We start from the raw sequence: 19,669 nt of genomic DNA on the forward strand, positions 1-19,669 counted from the left end.
TCCATAGTGGCTGTACCAATTTACATTTCATACCAACAGTATATGAAGGTTCACTTTTTTCCACATCCTCACTAACATTTGTTATCTCTTGTCTTTTGGTAATAACTATTCTAAAAGGTTCATGAGGTGATAGCTTGTGGTTTTGATTTGCATTTCTCTGATAGTGATACTGAACATCTTTCATGTACCTGTTGACCATTTGTATATCTTTTTTTGGAAAAATGTCTCTTCAGATCCTTTGCCTATTTTTAAATTGGATTATTAGCTTTTTTTTTTTTGCTTTTAACTTGTATGAACTCTTTATATAGTTTTGATATTAACCCCTTATTAGATAGAGGTTGCCATTCTATAGGTTGCCTTTCAGTCTATTGCTTGTTTCTTTTTTTTAAATTTAATTTAATTTTATTATGTTATATTAGTCACCATACAGTACATCATTAGTTTTTGATGTAGTGTTCCATGATTCATTGTTTTCGTATAACACCCAGTGCTCCATGCCTTATGTGCCCTCCTTAATACCCATCACCGGGATAACCCATCCCCCTAGCCCCCTCCCCTCTAAAACCTGTTTGTTTCTTGGAATCCATAGTCTCTCATGGTTCGTCTCCCCCTATGGTTCCCCCCCTTCATTTTTCCCTTCCTTCTCCTAATATCCTCCATGCTAGTCCTTATGTTCCACAAATAGGTGAAACCACATGATAATTGGCTTTCTCTGCTTGACTTATTTCACTTAGCATAATCTCCTCCAGTCCCATCCATGCTGATATAAAAGTTGGGTATTCATCCTTTCTGATGGCTGAGTAATATTCCATGGACCACATCTTCTTTATCCATTCATCTGTTGAGGGGCATCTCGGCTCTTTCCACAGTTTGGCTATTGCAGACATTGCTGCAATGAACATTGGGGTGCATATGGCCCTTCTTTTCACTACATCTGTGTCTATTTTTAGTTTTTTGAGGCACCTCCACATTGTTTTCCAAAGTGGCTGTACCAACTTGCATTCCCACCAACAGTGTAAGAGGGTTCCCCTTTCTCCACAACCTCTCCAACATTTGTTGTTTCTTGCCCTGTCCATTTTTGCCATTCTGACTGGTGTTAGGTGGTATCTCAATGTGGTTTTGATTTGAATCTCCCTGATGGCTAATGATGATGAACACTTTTTCATGTGTCTGTTAGCCATTTGTATGTCTTCTTTTGAGAAGTGTCTGTTCATGTCTTCTGCCCATTTGTTGACTTGATTATTTTTTTGGGGGGTGTTGAGTTTGAGAAGTTTTTTTATAGACCTTGGAAATCAGTGTTTTTCAATAAGTGGTGCTGGGAAAATTGGACAGCTATATACAGAAGAATGAAACTCGACCATTCTCCTATACCACACACAAAGTTAAACTCAAAATGGATGAAAGACCTCAATGTGAGACAGGAATCCATCAAAATCCTAGAGGAGAACATAGGCAGTAACTTCTTTGACATCAGCCACAGCAACTTCTTTCAAGATACATCTCCAAAGGCTAATGAAGCAAAAGCAAAAATGAACTTTTGGGATTTCATCAAGATAAAAAGCTTCTGCACAGCAAAGGAAACAGTCAACAAAATAAAGAGGCAACCCACAGAATGGGAGAAGATATTTGTAAATGACACTACAGACAATGAGCTGATCTTTAAAGACTGAACTTTTGGATTGTATGGGAGAAAATAGAGGGAGGTGGAAGTGGAAGACTATATGGAACGTCCTCAAAAGCCATGCTAAATGATGTGGATGTTATCTTATTTACATTGGATAGCAACTGAAGAGTTTTTAAGTAGAAAAGTGACAGGACCAGATTTTTATTTAATAAAACCTCTACTAAGAATATGAATGGTGAATAGAGTTTGATACTGCCAAGGATTTGGCAACCTGAAAAAAAGGAGGGGAGAGAACAAGGTTTCAGACCAAAGTATTGGCGGTGGTATTGAAGGGAAGAGATATTCAGAAGTAGAGCTTGATGATGTGTTGGACATGGAGACTGAGGGAGGGCAAAGAAAAAGGAGCAATAGGCCAGAGTCTTGGGAAGCAGCTAGTGGAGACAGACAGGTTCAGAAGAGGTAATCTCAGTAGAGTAGGGTTTGACAGGTGGACAGAACTCAATGATGAAGAAGCCAGGAATAGGAGATTTAGATGGGCAGGTGATGGGAAGTTGGTACCAACAATAGGACCCTATGATTCAACTTTCAGGCCAGGATTTTAATTTTGGAAGTAGAGAAGACAGAAAAATAAAGAAGAGTTTCTAACATGAGACACTCAAGGACAAAGAACCAAGCACAGACTTTGTTATCATAACTGAGAGGCATCAAAGACAAATTATCAGCACAGGTGATCTGATGCTTATTCCTGAGCTCTGGGAAACTTCCATCCTTAAATTCCTTCTGCTGAAGGTCAGTACTTGAATGGGTGATGGGGAATCTGAACTTCTAGTACCTGAAGACCCCTCCATCTGCTCTGCACCCACTTTTTGTCAACTTGGACTTTAGTCCCCCCTCCCCCTTGCAAGTCTCTTGGTTATTCATCCATCATAATTTCCTACCTACACTCTGTAGATTATGCAGATGTTTGATTGATAATCCCCACAAATATTGGTGTAGCTAGCTCCAGACTTTGACTAAATCACACCTCTCTCACAAAGGCATAGCCAGGGGAGGCCCCAGAGTGGTGTGTGTGGTTTAGCTGCAGGGCCAGCAGCGCTGCGTAGTCTAATCACTAGGAACTGGTGGATTCAGAAGTGAACATCAGAACCACTCTAGAGTTATACTGGCATATTATTTACAATTTCTGCTTATAGAAAAAGTTAAAAAGAACTCTAAAGTACCTTATGTCCCTAAGAGTCACTGAGACCCAAGCCTCCAGAGTCTTTAAAGTATGACTATGAGACTAATGATACTCTTCTTGTTAACTTCCTAGATTTTCACATCAATGGTGATCTTGTTGAAGTAGAGGTGGACTCTTGCCTCACCAACATTTCTCCTTTTTTATTAGCATTGCCTGAATATGACCAGATTTTTCTGTTTCTTAGATTATTAATTTCAGGGGATTTATCTTTTTTTTTAGGATATCCGAATAACTTGGGACAAAGTCCCCTGGGCTAGATCAGACAACTTTTTGTGGCATCCTATATTGTTATTATTAAATCAGTGTGTCAGTCTGGAGCCCGTATATTTTGTCTGCAGTTTTTTTTCAGGATGACTTCTCTGCTCTTCTGCAGAAGTCCTTGAGAAATTGAGGGAGTTTTTGTCCTCAATTTTTTGTTTAATAATTTAAATCCATATTTCCTTGATTTTACCTCTTATTTATTTATTTATTTATTTATTTATTTATTTATTTAATTTTTATTTAAATTCTAGTTGGTTAACATATAGTGTCATATTGGTTTCAGGAGTAGAATTTAGTGATTCGTCAGTTAAACATGACATCCAGTGCTCATCACAAGTGCCCTCCTTAATACTCATTATCCATCTAGCCCATTCCCCACCCACTTCCCTCTATCAACCTTCAGTTTTTTCTCTATCATTAAGAGTTTCTTTGGTTTATTTCCCCCAGATTCTACCTCTGTAACTCATTCTGTCATTTTTCTTTTTTTTTTAAAGATTTTATTTATTTATTTGAGAGAGGGAGAGAGAGAGAGAAGGACAAGCAGACTTCCTGTTGAGTGTGGAACCTGACATGGGGCTCAGTCTCAGAGCCTGAGATCATGACCTGAGCTGAAATCAAGAGTTAGATGCTCAACCAACTGAACTACCCAGGAGCCCCTGTTCTATCATTTTTCTAACCAGAACATTAGTTACTCTTGCAAAGTGTACTCTGGAAGTAGTTAATATATATTTATGTTTACAGCAATTCACAGGAAACTGTTTACAGTTCTTTTTTACAGTACAGAATTAATAATTCAGCCAATTGTTTTATTTTCTCCATGAAATTCCAAATTATAAGAATTTTTTAGAGGGGCACCTGGGTGGCTCAGTCGTTAAGCATCTGCCTTCGGCTTAGGTCATGATCCCAGGGTCCTGGGATCGAGCCCCGCATTGGGCTCCCTGCTCCGCGGGAATCCTGCTTCTCCCTCTCCCACTCCCCCTGCTTGTGTTCCCTCTCTCGCTATATCTCGCTGTCAAATAAATAAAATCTTTAAAAAAATTTTTTTAGATGAGGTATATGAAATGATTGGATTCAAATAAGGCTGTGGTCACAGTATCAGAGCCCTAATTAATGTTAAGATCACAAAGTCCATGGGAGAGTGTGGAGAGCACAGTGTTGCAATTGCAGACTTGCCTCTAATTGCTGGCTCCTCCAGTTACCGGGTCTGTGATTGAGCAAATTTCCTAACTTCCCTGAGCCTGTTTCCTCATTTTTTTTTTTAAGATTTTATTTATTTGACAGAGAGAGACACAGTGAGAGAGGGAACACAAGCAGGGGGAGTGGGAGAGGGAGAAGCAGGCTTCCCGCTGAGCGGAGAGCCTGATGCGGGGCTTGATCCCAGGACCCTGAGATCATGACCTGAGCCGAAGGCAGACGCTTAACGACTGAGCCACCCAGGCGCCCCTGTTTCCTCATCTTTAAAGTAAGGATTATAATGCATACTTTGCATGATCATCAAGGTTATTAAATGAATTATATACAATGGTCTGGCACTCTGCCTGACATTATAGCAGGTGTTCAATAAATGGTAATTATTAATATTATGTAATTATGAACTCTTATGGATTTAGAACCCAATATAAGTCATTCTTTTTTAAGGCATTCTTATTTTGATTTAATTTTTACATGTGTATGGTTTCCATCAAGAGAGAAGAGCAGAAAGTATGTATATTTTTGTTTTCTTTTTCAAAGACTTTTTCTTCAAGAGTTGACCCCCTCTCCCTGAGATTATGGGAGTTATTGAAGGTCCTTTAGGGAGCAGTGTGATCTGTTGGATTCCTTTACTATCTCTAGGAGATCAAAGAGAAGGTTTTCTTCTATTTTAGGAAGAGTGTAGCTTTTGATGAATAGTGACTGATACATGTAAATACTAAAAATGTGCTGAAAATTCCTCCAGATACTTTTATTGTTTAACTCCCTTGTATACAAAAACTACGCTCTACAACAGTCCCTGATCTTCATGTGGGCATTTACGCACTGCCTACTCTTACTACTTATGGTTGTGGTGGGGTAGAGGGTCTGCTTTTGACTTGGAGGGTGAAGAATGCTACTTGGCTATTACTAGGCAATGGTGAGTGGGCATGCAACCTGTGTTAACTAAGACAGAGAAGATCCCAGGACACCTGTGTGAACCGCCATCAAAGAGACATCATTCCATGTTCCCCCTCCCCCTACACCTTGAGATTTGAGCCTGGAAGTGTGTAGGCTGAGATGCTGCAGCCGTCTTGTGACTGTATGCCAACAGTCTGCCTGAAAATGGAGTCAGCAAAGAGAAAAGCAAGCTGAGAGACTGAGAGATTCACTCAACTCTGATGATACCCTTTGAGCCTCCGATTGAATACTGCCTGCAAGTTCCAACTAGGACTTTTGAATTATGTGAACCAATACATTCTCCTTTTCACTTATCAAAGTTTGAGTTGAGTTTTTTTTGTTACTTCAAATGGAAGTGGAACTAACTGATAGAATTGCTAATTGCTTTTTACTATGTTCTGTGTTTATAATAAATTTAAAAAACACCAAGATAACAAGGGCATATTAAGGAAAGAGAAGTAATAGAGAGAGGAGAGAAGGAGGAATAAACAACCCTCCCCCCAATTCTTTCATAGCTCCACTTTTCCTCCAAAGCAAAGACTGAGTCAATATCAATCACATTATCCTTTATTTTTTGATACATTCAATTGGGAGCAAGAGCAAAGGCTTGTCTGGGGATGCTGGAGGCCTGCTTCTAAGAACTTCTGCAGAAATAGGACTGTGTCTATGGCCCCAGCCCTGTTCAACTATGGGAACTACCTGGCTGTCTAAGCATGGTACTTGCTTTAGAAAATGATTTAACTGCCTCCTTATCTAACATTTCTTTTATCTTCTCAAGTCAGAGATCTAGAACCCATTTCTTTTTAGGTCTTCTATTCTCTCCCAGCACCCAGGACACCAAGGCCTATTTTTAAATTCCAATAGTAGAGATTTGAGTAGACCATATTCCTCACTTCATGGCATATTTCATTATTGGTCTATGCAGATTCTTTTTTGGAATGGTTGATTCTTCACTCTCATTCCTCCATACCTCCCCCACCAGACAATTGTTCTAATGAGTTTACTGTGTATCTCTTAATTTGTATGGGTTCCTTAGAATATGCATCATTAAGATACCTAGGAATAAACCTATCTAAAGAGGTAAAGGATCTGTACTGTGAAAACTATGGAACACTTATGAAAAAAATTGAAGAGGACACAAAGAAATGGAAAAGAATTCCATGCTCATGGGTTGGAAGAACAAATTGTTAAAATGTGTATACTACCCCAAAACAATCTACACATTTAATGCAATCCCTATCAAAATACCAGCAGCATTTTTCACAGAGCTAGAACAAACAGTCCTAAAATTTATATGGAGACACAAAGGATCCCGACTAGCCAAAGTAATCCTGAAAAAGAAAAACAAAACTGGAGGCATCACAATTCCAGATTTCAAGCTATATTACAAAGCTGTAGTCATTAAGACAGTATGGTACTGGCACAAAATCAGACACATAAATCAGTGGAACAGAACAGAGAACCCAGAAGTGGATCCACAACTGACGGTCAACTAATCTTCGACAAAGCAGGAAAGATTATCCAATGGAGAAAAGTCAGTCTCTTCAAAAAATGGTGTTGAGAAAAATGGACAGCAACATGCAGGAAAATGAAACTTGACCACTTTCTTAAACCATACACAAAAATAAACTCAAAATGGATGAAAGATTTACTACACTGAGATGTTTAAAAATATATATATATAATTTTTTTAAAAAATTTTATTTTATTTTATTATGTTATGTTAGTGACCATACAATACAACATTAATTTTTGATGTAGTGATCCATGGTTCATTGTTTTCGAATAACACCCAGTGCTCCATGCAGTATGTGCCCTCCTTAATACCCATCACCAGGCTAACCCATCCCCCCATCCCCTTACCCTCTAAAACCCTCACTTTGTTTCTCAGAGTCCATAGTCTCTCATGGTTCCTCTCTCCCTCTGATTCCCCCCTCTTCATTTTTCCCTTCCTTCTCCTAATGTCCTCCATGCTATTCCTTATGTTCCACAAATAAGTGAAATCATATGATAATTGACTTTCTCTGCTTCACTTATTTCACTTAGCATAATCTCCTCCAGTCCCATCCATGTTGATGTAAAAGTTGGGTATTCATCCTTTCTGATGGCTGAGTAATACTCCATTGTATATATGGACCACATCTTCTTCATCTATTCATCTGTTGAAGGGCATCTCAGCTCTTTCCACAGTTTGGCTATTGTGGACATTGCTGCAATGAACATTGGGGTGCATATGGCCCTTCTTTTCACTACATCTGTGTCTTTGGGGTAAATGCCCAGGAGTGCAATTGCTGGGTCACAGGGTAGCTCTATTTTTAATTTTTTGAGGCATCTCCACACTGTTTTCCAAAGTGGCTGTACCAACTTGCATTCCCACCAACAGTGTAAGAGGGTTCCCCTTTCTCCACAACCTCTCCAACATTTGTTGTTTCTTTCCCTGTCCATTTTTGCCATTCTAACTGGTGTAAGGTGGTATCTCAATGTAGTTTTAATTTGAATTTCCCTGATGTCTAATGATGATGAACATTTTTTCATGTGTGTGTTAGCCATTTGTATGTCTTCTTTTGAAAAGTGTCTGTTCATGGGGCGCCTGGGTGGCTCAGTTGGTTAAGCGACTGCCTTTGGCTCAGGTCATGATCCTGGAGTCCCTGGATCGAGTCCCGCATTGGGCTCCCTGCTCGGCAGGGAGTCTGCCTCGTCCTCTGACCCTATCCCCTCTCATGTGTTCTCTCTTTCTCATTCTCTCTCTCTCAAATAAATAAATAAAATCTCAAAAAAAAAAAAAGAAAAGTGTCTGTTCATGTCTTCTGCCCATTTTTACCCACAGAATGGGGGAAGATATTTGCAAATGACAATACAGACAAAGTGTTGATTTCCAAGATTTATAAAGAACTTCTCAAACATCCCCCCCCCAAAATATATATATATATTTGAGAAACAAGACAGAGGATCTTAGGGGATGGGAGGGAAAAATGAAACTAGACGAAACCAGAGAGGGAGACAAACCATAAGAGACTCAACCTCAGGAAACAAACTGAGTGTTGCTGGAGTGGAGGGGGGTGGGAGAGATGGGGTGGCTGGTGATGGACACTGGGGAAAGTATGTGCTATAGTGAGCACTGTGAAATGTGTAAGACTGATGAATCACAGACCTGTACCCCTGAAATACTACATTATATGTTAATAAAAATAAGAGATGGATCAAATATATATATAATATATAAATTTGTTTCTGGGGGCACCTGGGTGGCTCAGTCGGTTAAGCATCTGCCTTCGTCTCAGGTCATGATCCCAGGGTCCTGGGATCGAGCCCCGCATTGGGCTCCCTGCTCTGCGGGAAGCCTGCTTCTCCCTCTCCCACTCCCCCTACTTGTGTTCCCTCTCTTGCTGTGTCTCTCTCTGTCAAATAAATAAATAAAATCTTAAAAAAATATAAAATAAATTTGTTTCTGATATGCAAAAGCATTTGGCAATACTTTTACAGCATTTGATTTATAGAATGAAAATTTCATACAGTACTCATTTTGATATTAAAAAAAAAATTCTCATAAAAATTTTTTATTACAAGCCTGACTGAATGATACTGTTCTCTTCAGTTTCTGGTTATGGTAATTAAAACCTTCATTAAGTCTGTTAACAAATCATTATCTGTACATTTATGAAGGCAACTGACATGATTTGCAAACAAAACCTTCAGGTTTTATGTTATTTACCAAAGAGTGCAGTTTGGCAAGAACAGAAAGCCCAGTATGCAAGTTTACAAACTGTTTTACAAATTTAGTAGTTCCTGTGGCACAAACTGGTTCAACCTTTCAAGGTACCATCCATAAAGTTCCATAAAGGTACCATCCTTTAAACTGTTGCATCCATAAAGTTCCACATCATTGTGACCTGCCCCCTTGACCCACAGAGGATCCATGGGTCTTTGACAATGCTCAAACAATGGAAGGCCACATGAGAAGTCACTGACTTCATCTTCAGTCCCATGAATTATTAATACAGGAGATGTTATCTTAGAGTTTTTGTCAATGTTTGGGAATGCATCCAAACAGTACGTCTTCTTAGTGTCAGGAAAAGTGACTCCCATTCCTGAGGTCAAAGGAGAATGAATAGTAGCAGCAGCACTCTCAGACTAAGCAGCAAGACCCACAGATGGTCCTGTCCCTTTGCTTTGTCCATATATACTCACATTTTCAGGGTGAATGCCATATCTTGTCATAAGAGCAAGCCAAGCAGCTTCTATATCTGCATAGAGGTTCTTCTCCAGGCTGGCTATGTGGTCGTTTTTCACTTGGGCTATTTTTAATAGGACCTATTAGTTTAGATTCCTGTCTGAGAATTTCATGGATTCACTCCTGAATGCAGGAGATAAGAGAAACTGTGATTCATAATTTTTATATTTAACAATGTAATAAAAAACAAAGCTCACACACAAATATGAAGTTGCCTTTCCTTGAATGAATTTTGCCTGAATAAAGTAATGAAAGAAAAAGAAAAAAAAATGGATGAAAGACCTCAATGTGAGGCAAAAATCTATCAAAACCCTAGAGGAGAACACAGGCAGAAACCCCTTTGACCTTGGCCACAGTGACTTAGATACATAGCCAGAGGCAAGGGAAACAAAAGCAAAAATGAATTATTGGGACCTCATGAAGATTGACAGCTTCTGCACAGTGAAGGAAACAATCAACAAAACTAAAATGAAGCCTACAGAATGGGAGAAGATATTTGCAAATGACGTATCGGATAAAGGTTTAGTATTCAAAATCTAGAAAAACTTATCAAACTCAACACCCAGAAAATAAATAATTCACTTAAGAAATGGGCAGAAGACATGAATAGACACTTTTCCAAAAGAAAACATCCAGATGTGTATAACCCAGTTACCCCAACCCCCACCCACCTCCCTATCTGCAACCTTCAGTTTGTTTCCCAGAGTCAAGAGTCTCTCATGGTTTGTTTCCCTCTTGATATCTTCCCATTCATGAATCATTGAAGATTATATCAAAAACTAATGATGTGCTATATGTTGGCTAATTGAATTAAAAAAAAAAAAAAGACATCCAGATGGCCTACAGACACATGAAAAGATGCTCAACATCATTCATCATCAGGGAAATACAAATGAAAACTATAATGAGATACTACCTCACACCTGTCAGAATGGTGTAAATTAACAACACAAGCAACAACAGGTGTGGGTGAGGATGCAGAGAAAGGGGAACCCTCTTATACTGTTGGTGGGAATGCAAACTGTTGCAGCCACTCTGGAGAACAGTTTGCAGGTTATTCAAAAAGTTAAAAATAGAAGTACCCTATGACCCAGCAATGGCACAACTAGGTATTTACCCAAAGCATAGAAATATAAAGATTCAATAAAAAGACTTCCTAAAAGAAATGAGAAACGACCCAAATAAATAAAATCATGAATGAAAGAGGAGAGATCACAACCAACACTGAAGAAATACAAACAATTAGAATATTATGAGCAACTGCATGCCAACAAACTGGCAATCCGGAAGAAATGGATAAATTCCTAGAGACATAAACTACCAAAACTGAAACAGGAAAAAAACAGAAAACCTGAACAGACCCATAACCAGTGCTCATGCTACTCAAAGCAATCTACACATTCAATGCAATACCATTCAAAATATCACCAGCATTTTTTCACAGAGCTAGAACAAACAATCAAAACTGTATGCAACCAGAAAAGACCCGAATAGCCAGAGGAATGTTGAAAAAGAAAGCCAATAAGAAATGCAGAGGGACACTATATCATACTTAAAAGGTCCATCCAACAAGAAGATCTAACAATTGTAAATATCTTTGCCCCCAACATGGGAGCAGCCAACTACATAAGCCAATTGTTAACCAAAATAAAGAATCATATTGATAATAATACTTTAAAAATAGGAGACCTCAACAGGTCTATTACTCTCAGCAATAGACAGATCATCTAAGAAGATCAACAAAGAAACAAGAGCTTTGAATGACACATTGGACCAGATGGACTTCATAGATATATATAGAACATTCCACTCTAAAACAACAGAACACTCATTGTCTCGAATGCACATGGAACTTTCTCCAGAATAGACTACATACTGGGTTACAAATCAGGTCTCAACCAATACCAAAAGATTGAGATTATTCCCTGTATATTTTCAGACCACAATGCTTTGAAATTGGATTTCAATCACAAGAAAAAAATTGGAAGGAATTCAAACACTTGGAAGTTAAAGACCATCCTCCTAAAGACAGGGTCAACCAGGAAATCAAAGAAGAACTTAACAATTCATGGAAACCAATGAGAATGAAAACAAACTGGTCCAAAACCTATGGGATACTGCAAACATGGTCTTAAAGGGGAAATACATAGCCGTCCAAGCCTCACTCAAAAAAGTAGAAAAATCTTGAATGCACAAGCTAACCTTATACCTAAAAGAGCTAGAAAAAGAACAGCAAATAAAACCTAAACCAAGCAGGAGAAGAGAAATAATAAAGATTAGAGCAGAGATCAATGAACTAGAAACGAGAAAAAGAGTAGAGCAGATCAATGAAACTAGAAGCTGGTTCTTTGAAAGAATTAAGATTGATAAACCACTGGGCAGACTTATCCAATAGAAAAGAGAAAGGACCCAAATTAATAAAATCATGAATGAAAGGGGAGAGATCATGACTAACACCAAGGAAATAGAAATAATTATTAGAAATTACTATCAGCAACTATATGCCAACAAATTAAGCAACCTGGAAGACATGGATGCCTTTCTGGAAACTTATGAACTACCAAAACTGAAACATGAAGAAGTAGACAACCTGAATAGGCCAATAACCAGTAACGAAATTGAAGTAGTAATCAAAAACCTCCCAAAAAACAAGAGTCCAGGGCCAGATGGCTTCCCAGGGGAATTCTACCAAACATTTAAAAAAGAAATAATACCTATTCTTCTGAAGCTGTTTCAAAAAATAGAAACAGAAGGGAAACTTCTTAAAGTTGTTCTTTGAGGCCAGCATTACCTTGATCCCCAAGCCAGGCAAAGACCCCATCAAAAAGGAGAATTTCAGACCAATATCCCTGATGAACACGGATGCCAAAATACTCACCAAGATCCTAGGCAATAGGATCCAACAGTATATTAAAAGGATTATTCACCACCACCACGTGGGATTTATTCCTGGGATGTAAGGGTGGTTCAACATTTGCAAATCAACCAATGTGATAGAGCACATTAATAAAAGAAAAGACAAGAACCATATGATCCTTTCAATTGATGCAGAAAAAGCAATTGACAAAATACAGTATCCTTTCCTAATCAAAAGTCTTCAGAGTGTAGGGATAGAGGGAACATTCTTCAATTTCATAAAAGCCATCTATGAGAAGCCCACAGCAAATATCACTCTCAACTTTTCCCTTAAGATCAGGAACACGACAGGGATGCCCACTCTCACCACTATTGTTCAACATAGTACTAGATAGAAGTCCTAGCATCAGCAATCAGACAACAAAAAGAAACAAAAGTTGTTCAAATTGGCAAAGAAGAAGTCAAACTCCTCTCTTCCCAGATGACATGATACTTTATGTGGAAAACCCAAAAGATTCCACCCCCAAATTACTAGAACTCATTCAGCAATTCAGTAATGTGGCAGGATACAAAATCAATGCACAGAAATTGGTTGCATTTCTATACACCTATAATGTAACTGTAGAAAGAGAAATTAAGGAATCAATTCCATATACAATAGCACCAAAAACCATAAGATACCTAGGAATAAACCTAACCAAAGAGGTAAAGGGTCTATACTCCAGAAACTACAGAACACTTATGAAAGAATTGAGAAAGACAGAAAGAGATGGAACAATATCCCATGATCATGGATTGTAAAAATAAACATTGTGAAAACGTCTATGCAGTCTGCACTTTCAAAGCAATCCCTATCAAAATACCATTGATATTTTTCACAGAGTTGGAACAAACAATTCTAAAATTTGTATGGAACCAGAAAAGACCCAAATTGCCAGGGGAATGTCGAAAAAGGAAGCCAAAGCTGTGGGCATCACAATGCCTGACTTCAAGCTATATTACAAAGCTGTGATCCTCAAGACAGCATGGTACCAGTATAAAAAGAGACACATGGATCAATGGAACAGAATGGAGACCCCAGAAATGGACCCTCAACTCTATGCTCAACCACTCTTCAACAAAGCAGGAAAGAATATCCAATGGATAAAAGACAGTCTCTTCAATAAATGGTGCTGGGAAAATTGGACAGCCACATGCAGAAGAAGGAAAGTCGACCATTCTCCTATATCATACACAAAGATAAACTCAAAATGGATGAAAGACCTCAATGTGAGACAGGAATCCATCAAAATCCTAGAGGAGAACATAGGCAGTAACCTCTTTGACATTGGCCACAGTGACTTCTTTAAAGGCATGTCTCTAAAGGCAAGGGAAACAAAAGGAAAAGTGAACTTTTGGGATTTCATCAAGATAAAAAGCTGCACAGCAAAGGAAATAGTCAACAAAACCAAAAGACAACCGACAGAATGGGAGACGATATTTGCAAATGACGTTACAGATAAGGGCTGGTATCTAAGATCTATAAAGAACTTTTCAAACTCAACACCCAAAAAACAAATAATCCAGTCAAGAAATGGGCAGAAGACATGAAGAGACACTTCTCAAAAGAAGACATACAAAAGGCTAACAGACACATGAAAAAATGCTCCATATCACTAGCCATCAGGGAAATAGAAATCAAAAGCACAATGAGCTATCACCTTACATTGGTTAGAATGGGAAAAATTAACAGGGCAGGAAACACCAAGTGTTGGTGAGGATGTGGAGAAAGGGTAACCTTCTTACACTGTTGGTCAGAATGCAAGCTGGTACAGCCACTTTGATTAATAGTATGGAGGCTCCTCAAAAAATTAAAAATAGAGCTACCCTATGGCCCAGCAATTGCACTACTAGGTATTTACCTCAACAATACAGATGTAGTGAGATGAAGGTGCACATGCACCCCAATGTTCATAGCAGCAATGTCCACAGGCACCAAAATGTGGAAGGAGCTGATATTCCCTTCAACATACGAATGAATAAGGAAGATATGGTTCATATATACAATGGAATATTACTCAGCCATCAGAAAGGATGAATACCCACCATTTGCATTGACATGATGGAACCGGAGGAGATTATCCTAAGTGAAGTAAGTCAAGCAGAGAAAGACAATTATCATATAGTTTCATTCGTATGTGGAACATAAGGAATAGCATGGAGGACTACAGGGGAAGGGAGGGAAAACTCAATGGGAAGAAATCAGAGAGGGATACAAACTATGAAAGACTCTGGAATCCAGGAAACCAACTGAGGGATACAGAAGGGAGGGGGGTGGGGGAAGATGGGGCAAGAGGGTGATGGGTATTAGGCGGGGCATGTGTGGTGATGGGCACTGGGTGTTATACACAATTAATGAATTGTTGAACACTACATCAAAAACTAATGATGTATTATAGGTTGGTTAATTGAACATAATAAAAAAGAAAATAAAAAATAAAAAAGGGGGAAGTATAGGGGGCTTTAATCTCTCAATGTGGATAAAGCAGGGTTTTCAGTAGTTCATGGGTGTATTTTGTTCTGTGTATTTGAGCACACTACATCCCAAAATCACTAAGAAAGTAAAACTTGTATATATAAAAAGGTAGACATCTAGGCTCTTTCCATAGTTTCACTATTGTGGACATTGCTGCTATAAACATTGGGGTGCAGGTGCCCCTTTAGATCACTACGTTTGTATCTTTGGGGTAAATACCCAGTAGTGCAATTGCTGGGTCATATGGTAGCTCTATTTTCAACTTTTTGAGGAACCTCCATACTGTTTTCCATAGTGGCTGCACCAGCTTGCTTTCCCACCAACAGTGTAGGAGGGTTCACCTTTCTCCACATCCTCACCAACATCTGTCGTTTCCTGACTTGTTCATTGTAGCTATTCTGACTGATGTGAGGTGGTATCTCATTGAGGTTTTGATTTGTATTTCCCTGATGCCGAGTGATTTTGGGCACTTTTTCATGTGTCTGTTGGCCATTTGGATGTCTTCTTTGCAGAAATGTCTGTTCATGTCTTCTGCCCATTTCTTGATTGGATTATTTGTTCTCTGGGTGTTGAGTTTGATAAGTTCTTCATAGATTTTGGATACTAGCCCTTTATCTGATATGTCATTTGCAAATATCTTGTCTCATTCTGTTGGTTGTCTTTTGGTTTTGTTGACTGTTTCCTTTGCTGTGCAAAAGCTTTTTATCTTGATGAAGTATATATATATACAATGGAATATTATGCAACCTTCAAAAAATGAAATCTTGCCATTTGCAACGACATGGATGGAACTAGAGGGTATTATGCTAAATGAAATAAGTCAATCAGAGAAAGAAAATTATCATGTGATCTCCTGATATGTGGAATTTGAGAAACAAGACAGAGGATCATAGGGGACGGGAGGGGAAAATGTAACAAGATGAAACCAGAGAGGGAGACAAACCATAAGAGACTCTTAATCTCAGGAAAACTGAGGGTTGCTGGAGTGGAGGGGGTTCGGAGGGATGGGGTGGCTGGGTGATGAACACTGGGGAGGGTATGTGCTATGGTGTGTGCTGTGAATTGTGTAAGACTGATGAATCACAGAGCTGTATCTCTGAAACAAATAATACATAATATTTTAATTTAAAAAAGGAATAAAATAAAATCCTCCACATCTTTAAAAAAAGGTAAAACTGAGTAGAGTGTAAAACAGTCTAAAATAAAGCATATATCTATAAAAAATATAGGTGTGTAGAAATACAAGTTAAAAAGCACCTATGAAAAAATGAGTTGGTAGTAGACATCTTGCCAAACACAATCACTTTTCTGCTTGTAGAGATGCAGATATATGTTCTGACATCTCAGGTTGATTTTGTGTGTGTTCAAAATAGTTTGATAGATATCCAGCTAAATTCAGGGGACCAGTTTAAATGGGGTCCCCTACTCCTCTGCCATCTTGCCTTCCTTCTTCTGTCAACTGCTTTTCTGCTTTGTTTGAGAGCAATATATTCTTTTTCTCTTCTAGAATATTAATGTGACAAACTGCAAACCCAGGTTATCTGATTTTGAATAATTTTTGGATTCTTGGTATAATCCTGCTTTGATAATGACATATTTTTAAACACACTGTTGGATATGGTTAATTAATACTTTAGGATTTTTGAATATACTTTCATAAATTAAATGGGACTATGATTTTATTGTATTGTTCATATCTAGCTTTAGAATCAAGGTTATGCTATTTTATAAAATTTGTTGGGGAGGTATCACTTTATTCTTTTGTTCCTTCTTGCCATTTTCCTAAGCCTTCATTTGAAGGTTTAGCACATTTGTTTTACCTTTTTATTTCCTAATTAATGTATTTGATGCTATACATTTCCCTGCTATACATTTCCCATTTGATGCTATACATCTCTTTGATGTCTATTTCACAAATTTTGACATGGAGTATTTTCATCATAATTTAGTTCTAAGTGCCTTTCAGTTCTCCTTATTATTTATCTTTAACCCAAAGACTGTTAGTTTCCAAAAATATGAGGGGGTTCTTTTGTATCCATTTGCTACTAGTTATTTGCTGTATTATGGTAGAGACTCTAGGCCATATGATACTGATCTTCAAGAATTTATTGCTTTATGGTCTGAATAGTCATTTTTTTTGACTTTGTCCTAGAAGAGTGCATAGTCCCATTTTGATGGATAGAATTCTTATGTTTGTAATAGGTTGAGCTTGACAATCTATTTTTAGTTTTTTAAAAACAGCTTTATTGGGATATAATTGGTATACAAAGAACTGCACATATTTGGTGAATACACTTTGATAAGTTTGCCCATATGCAAACACCAGTGATGTCATCACTACAGTCAAGGTAATAGGCATATTCAATACCTCCCAAGTTTCCTTATGTCTCTTTTTTCCCTCATGGTAAGAACTCTTAACTTGAGGTCTATTCTCTCTCTCTCTTTTTAAAGATTTTATTTATTTGACAGAGACACAGCGAGAGAGGGAACACAAGCAGGGGGAGTGGGAGAGGGAGAAGCAGGCTTCCCGCCGAGCAGGGAGCCTGATGCGGGGGCTCGATCCCAGGACCCTGGGAACATGACCTGAGCCGAAGGCAGATGCTTAACAACTGAGCCACCCAGGCACCCCTATTCTCTCTTTTTTTAAATTTGAGTATAGTTGACACAAAATGTTATATTAGTTTCAGGTGTGCAACATGTGAATCTACAAGTTTATGAATTATGCTCTCATAACAAATTTTGAAATGCACAGTACTGTATTGTTAACTATAGGCCCTATATTGTATATCAGATCTTTAGAATCTATTTACCTAGCATAACTGAAATTTTTTACCCATTGAACAACAACTTCCCATTTCCCCCTTCCTCCAACCCCTGACAACTATATTGTATTCTCAGTTTCAATGAGTTTTACTATTGTAGATACCCTCTATAAATGGAATCATGCAGTATTTGTACTTCTGTGCCTGGCTCATTGCACTTAGCATAAGGTCCTTCCAGGTTCATCCATGTTGTTGCAAATGGCAGGATTTCCTTTTTTTATTTTTCTTTTAAGGCTAAATAATATTCCATTGTATGTACATACCACATTTTCTTTTTTTTTTTTTAATTTTATTATGTTATGTTAGTTACCGTACAATACATCATTAGTTTTTGATGTAGTGATCCACAATCCATTGTTTTCGTATAACACCCAAGGCACCATGCAATACGTGCCCTCCTTAATACCCATCACCAGGCTAACCCATCCCCCCACCGCCATCCCCTCTAAAACCCTGTTTGTTTCTCAGAGTCCATAGTCTCTCATGGTTCATCTCTCCCTTTGATTTCCCTCCCTTCATTTTTCCCTTCCTTCTCCTAATGTCCTCCATGCTATTCCTTATGTTCCACAAATAAGTGAAACCATATGGTAATTGACTTTCTCTGCTTCACTTATTTCACTTAGCATAATTTCCTCCAGTCCCATCCATGTTGATGTAGAAGTTGGGTATTCATCCTTTCTGATGGCTGAGTAATATTCCATTGTATATATGGACCACATCTTCTTTATCCATTCATCTGTTGAAGGGCATCTCGCCTCTTTCCACAGTTTGGCTATTACGGACATTGCTGCTATGAACAATGGGGTGCATATAGCCCTCCTTTTCACTACATCTGTTTCTTTGGGGTAAATACCCAGTAGTGCAATTGCTGGGTCATGGGGTAGGTCTATTTTAAATTTTCTGAGGCACCTCCACGCTGTTTTCCAAAGTGGCTGCACCAGCTTGCATTCCCACCAACAGTGTAGGAGGGTTCCCCTTTCTCTAAATCCCTGGCAAAATCTGTCATTTCCTGACTTGTTAATTTTAACCATTCTGATTGGTGTGAAGTGGTACTCATTGAGGTTTTGATTTGGATTTCCCTGATGCCGAGCAATGTTGAGCACTTTTTCATGTGTCTGTTGGCCGTTTGGATACCTTCTTTGGAAAAATGTCTGTTCATGTCTTCTGCCCATTTCTTGATTGGATCATTTGTTTTTTGGGTGTTGAGTTTGATATGATCTTTATAGATTTTGGATCCTAGCCTTTTATCTGATATGTCATTTGCAAATATCTTCTCCCATTCTGTCGGTTGTCTTTTGGTTTTGTTGACTGTTTCTTTTGCTTTGCAAAAGCTTTTTATCTTGATGAAGTCCCAATAGTTCATTTTTGCCCTTGCTTCTGTTGCCTTTGGCAATGTTTCTAGGAAGAAGTTGCTGCGGCTGAGGTCGAAGAGGTTGCTGCCTGTGTTCTCCTTGAGGATTTTGATGGACTCCTGTCTCATATTGAGGTCTTTCAACCATTTTGAGTCTATTTTTGTGTGTGGTGTAAGGAAATGGTCCAGTTTCATTCTTCTGCATGTGGCTGTCCAATTTTCCCAACACCATTTGTTGAAGAGACTGTCTTTTTTTCCATTGGACATTCTTTCCTGCTTTGTCAAAGATTGGTTGACCATAGAGTTGAGGGTCCATTTCTGGGCTCTCTATTCTGTTCCATTGATCTGTGTGTCTGTTTTTGTGCCAGTACCATACTGTCTTGATGATGACAGCTTTGTAATAGAGCTGGAAGTCCGGAATTGTGATGCCACCAGCTTTGCTTTTCTTTTTCAACATTCGTCTGGCTATTCGGGGTCTTTTCTGGTTCCATACAAATTTTAGGATTATTTCCTCCATTTCTTTGAAACAAGTGGATGGTATTTTGATGGGGATTGCATTGAATGTGTAGATTGCTCTAGGTAGCATTGAGATCTTCACAATATTTGTTGTTCCAATCCATGAGCATGGGACATTTTTCC

The 19,669-nt window shown here is 38.4% G+C and overlaps 1 pseudogene; it reads right to left on the reverse strand.

The window, feature by feature from the left end:
• Positions 1-9,023: 9,023 nt before the first annotated feature.
• LOC118000378 overlaps positions 9,024-19,669 on the reverse strand; it is a 30,449-nt pseudogene continuing 19,803 nt past the window's right edge.

Source organism: Mirounga leonina, unplaced genomic scaffold (assembly GCF_011800145.1).
Source record: "Mirounga leonina isolate KUSES-001 unplaced genomic scaffold, KU_Mleo_1.0 Mir_493, whole genome shotgun sequence".
NCBI lineage: Eukaryota > Metazoa > Chordata > Mammalia > Carnivora > Phocidae > Mirounga > Mirounga leonina.